We start from the raw sequence: 8,409 nt of genomic DNA, 5'->3' as shown, positions 1-8,409 counted from the left end.
GTCCACTGTCATTTTGGAGATATGTCTTTAATAGAAGGTAGAGTGAAAAAGTGCAGAAATTAGAATGAAACAAAATGGTATAGTGGTTCATAAGAGGTAATAATAATAACATTTATATAATGCTTTAAGGCTCACAAAGTTTTTTAAAATAAATTTTATCTCCTTTTATTGTCACAATAACTGTGAGGTGAGTACTCTAATTATCCCAGTTTTAAAGATGGGGAAATTAAGGCCAAGGGAGAATAAAATGACTTGCCTACAGTCTCACAACTAGTTAAGTATCTAAGATAGAAGTTGAATTCAAGTCTTCCTGACTATGTCCAATGCTCTATCCACTGTGCCAATTAGCTGCCTGCTAGGTAGGCATCTGGTCCTCTTGGGAGGCTGAGAAAAAAACTGAAATAGATTCCTTGCAATATTTAGGGGATGCTTTCCCTCCTCCCCCTTCAGGCAAGGCACCCAGGTGTACTCTTTTATCAAGAAAGCACAACACAAACCCTTCTCTCTAGTCAGATGATTTTGTTGCCCTTTCTCAAGTGAGGCAGCCAGCATTTCCCTCCCACTTCTTCTCTAAGCCATTTCTTTCAAATGATGGACTTTAATTGGTGCACTTCTCTTTTTTTCCACAAAGAAGAAAACTTTACAACTCTGATGGTGTCTTACTAGCAACAAGAAAAATGGGCTGCTTTCTCTGGATGCTCAGCTGAATTTATAGGAGCCTGGAGTGCTCTGTTCACCCTTGTGTTTTACTGGTGTTATTTGGTGATACTTGATAGCTCCAATTTAATGTTTTACAAAGACAGTCAGTCCTTTATTTATATCTTGGCCCCAACAGCCAAAAATGATGTTTTAAATATTATTGAGGGTGGTGTGTGTTTGTGTTTGCGCTTATATGTGTGTATATGTGTTGAAAGAAAAAACTGACAATGAATCAGGAAATTGGCGATTACTATTCTAGCACACCAACACACCATCTTTTAATGACATCACTTGAGAAGTAGTTTAGGCAGTACAACTTTAAACAATATGAGGGTGGCCTGAGCTGGGAGGTTAAGAAGGTTTCGTATCACCGCCAGATCTGGCACAGGGCATTGGAAGCCCCTGAGTGAGATACAGCTTCTTAGAAAATCATGGGATGGGCAGGGCAACCATACTGTCTCACTTCATCAAAAAGAACTCCAAAATTGCCCAATCTGTTCACTCAGCAACCCATCTTGGCTATGACTAACCTTTGTAGTAGTTCTCATCTAGCTTCTCTGTAGTGTTGACCCAGGCTGCCTTTGATTCCACTTCACCCTCTTGTCTGTCCCATTTGGCTTACTCATTTTGATTGTATTGGCTCAGAATGTTTTCCAAAGTATGCTTCTGTCATCCCATTAGCTGTAATTCCTTAGATCTTCCTTGTCTTCTCTCTACTCAGACAGAACTCCCAGGAACAACACCAGTGAGCTGGTAAATATCTCCATAGACAATTCTCTCTAAGAGATCATATTTGCCTTCTCCTTGGCCCACATGGAATATCTTAAACAGTTGAATTCAGCTGTTTCTGCCCTTCTCTTTTTCATCTGTCGGCCTTTCCTCTGACTGAACCACAATTTGGAAAAATGGTAAAAGAGGAAAGTTTGTCTTCAAAACCTCTTTTCATTCCCTGGGCAGCCATTGCCTTCATGATGTCCTTTGTCTTTAGGAACTGCCACAGTGGTGTTCCACCAGCACACAGGTAATGCTCTGCTATGCTTAGGATTATTTTTCTTTCAGCTACTCCCTTGAGGATTTAAATATCCTCTCTTTACTTTTCTCAGATTTCTGGCCTCTGTAGAGGCAACTAGTGGATACAATGCTGGGCCTGGAGCCAAGACTGGGATTCAGATCTCAGCTAGCTGTGATCCTAAGAGGATCACTTAACTTCTGTTTCCCTCAGTTCCTTAACTGTAAAATGGGGATAATACTAGCACCTCCTGGGGCAGCTAGGTGGCTCAATGGATAGAGAGTCAGGCTTGGAGATGTAAGTTCCTGGGTTCAGATCTGGCTTTAGACACTTCCTAGTTGTATGTCCCTGGGCAAGTCACTTAACCTTAGTTGCCTAGCCCTTACCACTCTTCTGCCTTTGAATAGATCCTTAGTATTGAGTATAAGACAGATTTAAGGGTTTTAAAAAATTAGCCCCTACCTCTTAAGGTTGTTGTGAGGATTGAATGAGATAATATTTGTGAAAAGTGCATAATAGACACTATATAAATGCTTATTTACTCCCTCCCCTCTACTAGATGCTGATAGGTGATGACAGACTAACCAGGGCAATCAATCCATGCTAAAAAAGCTAGCTAATATGTCAGACTTTGAAGGAAACATACTTTCTGACTCCAGGCCTGGCACTTTATCTACTGAGCCACCTAGCACAAATCATTAGTTACTCAAAACAAACAAACAAATAAATGCCAACAGCAAAGTACCCATACAAATATAAGACAATTAATTTTAGTATTCCACAGATCTGGACCTTCCTTTTGTCAAGTAAGTGATTGTTTATCTGAATGGGATGAAAATGATGTAAAAGAGGAGAGCCTAAAGAAAAAAAAGTATACATCTTCATAGGAAATATAGAAAGGAAAAATAATCCATGTAAGAGTATATAAAGGACAGGAAAAAACTGAGGAGCAAAATCAATGGTTTAATCTTTTTTTTTCCTGATTTGAAATTTTTTATTTAATTAATTAATTTAAAATATTTTTCCATGGTTACATGATTCATTTTCTTTCCCTCCTCTCCTCTCACCCCCCCTCCTGTAGCCAATGGGCAATTCCACTGGGTTTTACATGTGTCATTGATCAAGACCTATTTCCATATTATTAATATTTTCACTAAGGTGATTGTTTAGAGTCTAAAACTCCAATCATATCCCCACTGAACTATGTGATCAAGTAGTTGTTTTTCTTCTGTGTTTCTACTCCCACAGTTCTTTCTCTGGATGTGGATAGTGTTCTTTCTCATAAGTAATGGGTTAATATTTCCAAGACATTGCTTTTATCATTTCATGAGCCAGTTCAAAATCTTTCAATGGCTCCCCATTACTGAAAAATCCAGACTTCTAACCTTTAAGACAATTTATAATCTGTGTCCCAACTCTCATTATAATTTTAGTTCCTTCTCTACCCTTTATGGATTCTCTCCCCCATTCAGACTGAGCTACTCTCTTGCCCTTTAAATGTTCCTGCTTTTGCTTACATTTTCTACCTTATTTAGAATATTCTTTCTTTCATTGCTTTTTCCATCTCTTTGACTCCTATTTATCTTTTCAAGCTCAACTCAAATTGACATTCCTAACCATTTTAGCTTCTCTAAAGTTTGCTAATCATTAGAATTTTATTAGAATTTTGTATTTATTACAATTAGAATTAGAATTTTGGATATATTAGATGCTGCTTCAGGGTTGCAAATAATCATTTTATTATATTTGTAAGGGGCACACTGGTTGATGATAGAGACCTGACATAAACCCTTACTGGAGTTGCTTATTTATAGAACAGTAAGTTTAGAAATTTAACTTTAGGAAGATGATGAATGAAAGGAGGAAGTATGGGAAGGGATAGAGAAAAATGGTGTGTTGTTCCACTTCCTGCCAGATTCTTTGGAAATTGAGATTTCTCTTTCACTTCTAAAGTTATATGTTAGGTATTGGCACAGCTGTATTGGTATGTAACACAGTGGAGATTTCATTGCTGCTGCTGCTGCTCAGTCATGAACTCCATATGGTTTCTGGGCAGTCCTCTCTGCTTGCAAAGGAGCAATGTTACTTTGTAGTACAAATGTGGCTTTCTGGATGATGAAGACACTGATGTAGAAACAGAAGTTGAACCTAGCTTCATCTGTATCCCTAGATTGAGAATAACTCAGCCTGGATAAACCTGAGGCTCTAGGATTTAGGATACTTGTCTCTTCAGTGCCAGAGTTGAGGGTTAGGGAGAAGAATTTTTCCCTTGTGAAATGTTTGTATTGGCTGTATTTTATGCTCTGTGCATCTGTTGTATTTTTAAAAAATCCTTACCTTAGTCTAAGATTGTCATTGAATCAAAATTAAGTAATGGTCCCAAGGCAGAAGAGTGGTAAAGTAAAAACTAGGCAATTGGAGTCGTGTCTTGCCCAGGATCCCACAACTAGGAAGTTTCTGAGGCCAAATTGAACCTAGATCTTCTTGATTTCAAGCTTGGTGCTCTATCCACTTGAGTCACCTAGCTGCCCAATGCTGTATTTGATTTATTTTTTTAAACTTTCTAATTTAAGCTGTTTGCTTTAATATGATACAAATTCTACATTAATATGAAAGGATAGATCTTAGAGGAGGGAATTTCCCATAATATGGGAGCTATATCAGTGTAGGTTACCTTGAATCTGGGTCCCAATTTAAGTCTCAGAGATTGATAGAACAAAAAATATTACCTAAAATCCCTAAAGAACTGCGGGTTCATATATATTTATAATTTGTGATCCTGGCAAGGTTGAAGAATGTTTGTAAATCTGAAATGTCAGCAGAATTCAGGCAAAACTTACCTTCTACAAAATCTCTTCCTCTCCAGTTCAACTAAATTTAATTCATCTGCTATTTATTGAGTACTTACTATATAGACTTAAGTACTGGAGATAGATATTCCCTTCTCTTAAGGAGATTACATTGTACTGGGGAGATATGACATGCATATAATAATAACTTCTATTTAAAGAATACTATAATGTTTGCAAAACACTTTATCACCATTATTCTTAATCTTCACAATCACTCTGTGAGCTAAGCATTATCATCCTTATTTTATAGATAAGAAAACTGAAGCTGAGGGTGGTTAAATTATTTGCCCTGTTATATACCTAGCAAATTTTCCAGGTCAATTTGAGCACTGATATCTTCCAATTCCATGTTCATTAGTCTATCCACTATCCCCATATTACTACTTAAATATAAATATAGTACAAGAAAGGATGTAATGGAGGCAAAGAAGAGATCAAGGCAAAGTACCCTTGAAAATTTTTCAGAGGAGGAAAAATGACTTTCAGTTGAAGGAGAATGAAGTATTCCTATTGAATAAGAGTTGAAAGGGAGCCTTTTACCTTGGCCCCTATTTTACCCAGAATCTCATCTACAACATCCCCAAGGAGCCAGCTAAGTGACTCAGTGGACAGAGGGCTAGGCCTGGAGATGAGAAGCTCTGATTTCAAATCTGGCCTCAAATACTTCCTAGCTATGTGACCCTGGGCAAGTCACTTAACCTTACCACTCTTCTGTCTTGGAACCAATACTTGTATCAATTCTAAAATAGAAGGTAATGATTTAAAAGAAATAAAAAATTCCCCAAGAAGTGGTTATAGTCTCTGCTTAAAGACCTTTAGTTAGGAGGGATCGATTATCTCCCAAAGCAGTCATTTCACTTTTGGAACATTCTATTTGTAATTTCCTTATATTAAGTCTAAATCAGACTTTGGGTGACTTCCAATTACCTTCTGGTGTTAAGGAGGTCAAATAGAAACATTTTCCTGATGGCATCCCTTTAATTTGAAGAGAGTTCTTCAGTCTAAATATCTCCATTTTCTTCAATTGATTGGACTTCCTCTTTTCCATTAAGATAGAGGTTAATTAAGTTCAACCATTTTCTGCATGAAGCCTTTGCCAATTCCCCCAACTGCTAGTGCCCTCCCTTTTGAACTGTTTTGTACTTAAGTATTTTGTATATATATATATATATATATATATATATATATATATATATATATTTATTTATTTATTTATTTATTTATTTATTTATTTATTTATTAAGTTTATATTCATGTTGCATATATTTTAATATTTACTTGTCCTCACTAAAATACAAGCTCTTTGTGTGTAGGGATCGTTTTGCTCTTCGCACATGTATCCTCTAATACCTAGCATAGCACCTAACAGGTCATTTATAATAATAAGCATTTGTTCTTTGATTGATTGGCTAGTCCTTTCACTATCTTAATCACTCTTTGGGGTAGGTGATAACTTGTCTTCTGTGACTTGCCTGAAATATAGTCCCTAGGACTAAACATCATACTCCAGACATGTTCAGATTAGGGCTGGAATATAATCAAACAATTTACCTTTTTTAAATTTTTGGATATATGGCAATTGCATTCACTTTTAAAGCTGTCATATCATACTCTTAATTCATATTGAGTCTAAAATAGAATTCACCTCCTTCCCTCAAAAATCCAGGGTTTTTTGCACAAGAACCATTTTCTAGTTATGTTATCCCCATCCATACTCGAGAAAATGATTGTTTTAAGAACATGAGGGCAGGAGTCTCCATTTATCCACACTAATTTTAGTAGTACTAACACTAATACTCATAGTTATACTAAATTTTGTCTTACTCAGTTCAACTTATTTATACAATGAAGACCTTTTGAGATGATGGCTTTTTGATCCAACACGTTAGCTTCCAATCTTATGTCATCTTACAAGACAACTAGCATCCCCTTTTTGTCACCATTTAAATCAATAATAAAAATATTGAATAGTACAAGACCAAATATACATCCTTGTGATATACTTCTAGAGACCTCAGTGCAAGCTGGTATTGACTAAATAGAAATTTGGGGGGAGCATTCTTATTCAACTACTTATGAACCCTTAACTTTGTTATTATCTAACCCACATTTCTCCATTTTGCATGCTCTGTTGATTTCACAGAGAATTTTGTTAAATGCTTTGCTGAAGCAGATTGTGTCTACAGAATTTCTTTAACCTGCTAGTCTAGTGGCATTTCTAAACTGGAAAAGCATTCAGTCTACTCCTTTATTTAGCAATAGAGAGACCCACTCTTTTTTTCATTCATTCTTCTTATACTATAGCTTCTGACAGCACCCTTTTTTGCCCTTCAATAAAACAAAATAATCACAGAATTTCAGAGTTCAAAAGCCACAACAATCATACCTTCTAGTTCTTTCAGGACCCTGAAATGTGAAATTTGTGGTGTAGCGGGGGAAAAGGAATTGATTTTACATCAAAAGTTCTGAGTTTTTACAACTATGACCAATATGGAAGTACATTTTGCATGACAATAAAATTAATTTTTTAAAGGCCTGATTTTAATTCCTGACTGCTAATACTACCAGTGTGACTTTAGACAAGGCACTTAAATTTTCTTATATTCTTTATTTAAAATGGAAGGGCTAGTACTAGTTGGTAGCTATGTGGTTTTTTTTGCCTATATCCACATCTATCTTAGATTGCAATTTTCTATTAGCCACTATTATTTTGCATTTAATAGCTTGATAATAATTTCCCATGGCAGAGGAAAAATGGAAAACAAGAAGTTATAAGTTCTGTTGTCTCTCTTTAACCCTAAAACATAATCTAACTACATTAGTCTCTATGGAAATGAAGACACTTTCGCAAAATTCCACTAACCACTGACATATGAAAATGGAGGTTTCTTGGATGTTTTGTTTGGCAAGAGATTTGTGAAAAAAGAGAGAAGTTGGGTCAAGTGATAAAGAATCTGAGTTGTCCTCCATCTTGAACCCAAGTGAACTTTAGAGAGTATGGAGTGTGCAGTCATCCCTACAAAGATTCTGACAGATGTTAAAAGAGTGGATGAGATCCTTATTATGCTAAGAGCTGATTAAAGATTGATTGGGTGAGATGAACTTTGTCCTTTCTTTGTCTCAGTTATTTGGTAAAAATGTTACCTTTAACCAAAATATTACTCCAAAATTACTTTATTCTCCACTTTATGAGGCAGGAAGAGACTGAATACTAGGCGCTCTTCTTGCTGCAACCAGAAGCATTTGCATCAGTTGTTATTACAAATGATAGATACTGATTAGTCCCATACATGTATGCCATCATTATATTGTTTCCCCTCCTTTATATGAAAGGAATTAGTCTAATTTACTTCTGACCACAGCCTCTCTAGCCTAGACATCCTTCTAAGAGTCCATCCTTTTTCCCATTTCCTTGACCTATATTTATGTAAGTTAAAAGACATCTATACTCTACTATAAACAAAGTGTATGTGTATAATACCCTCTTTAAACCCAATTCTAATAAAAATAAGATTCCCACACTACCTTCCCTCCACTCAATCCTCTTCTCCATTTAACAGAGTACTTCCAATCATGACTTTTATATAATTTGATACATTTTAGTTCTTTCTATCCAATTTTTTTAAGATCACTCCATTATAATAAACTGAATCTTAAGATTTTACTCTTTCAAACAATCATAGCAGTTATAATATTTCAGGTAGTCTAACTATTCTTGAATTGTTCACAATCGTAAATCTATTTTCCATTTCTCTTGTTTTTCTAATGAGATGTTATATTTTCTCTTATTTTTTCATTCTTTCTATTTTGTTTTATTATTTCCTGATATTTTATGAAGTTATTAGTTTC

Source organism: Monodelphis domestica, chromosome 3, assembly GCF_027887165.1.
Source record: "Monodelphis domestica isolate mMonDom1 chromosome 3, mMonDom1.pri, whole genome shotgun sequence".
Lineage (NCBI taxonomy): Eukaryota > Metazoa > Chordata > Mammalia > Didelphimorphia > Didelphidae > Monodelphis > Monodelphis domestica.
The sequence above is the reverse complement of the archived record's forward strand: the minus strand, read 5'-3'. Positions refer to the sequence as shown.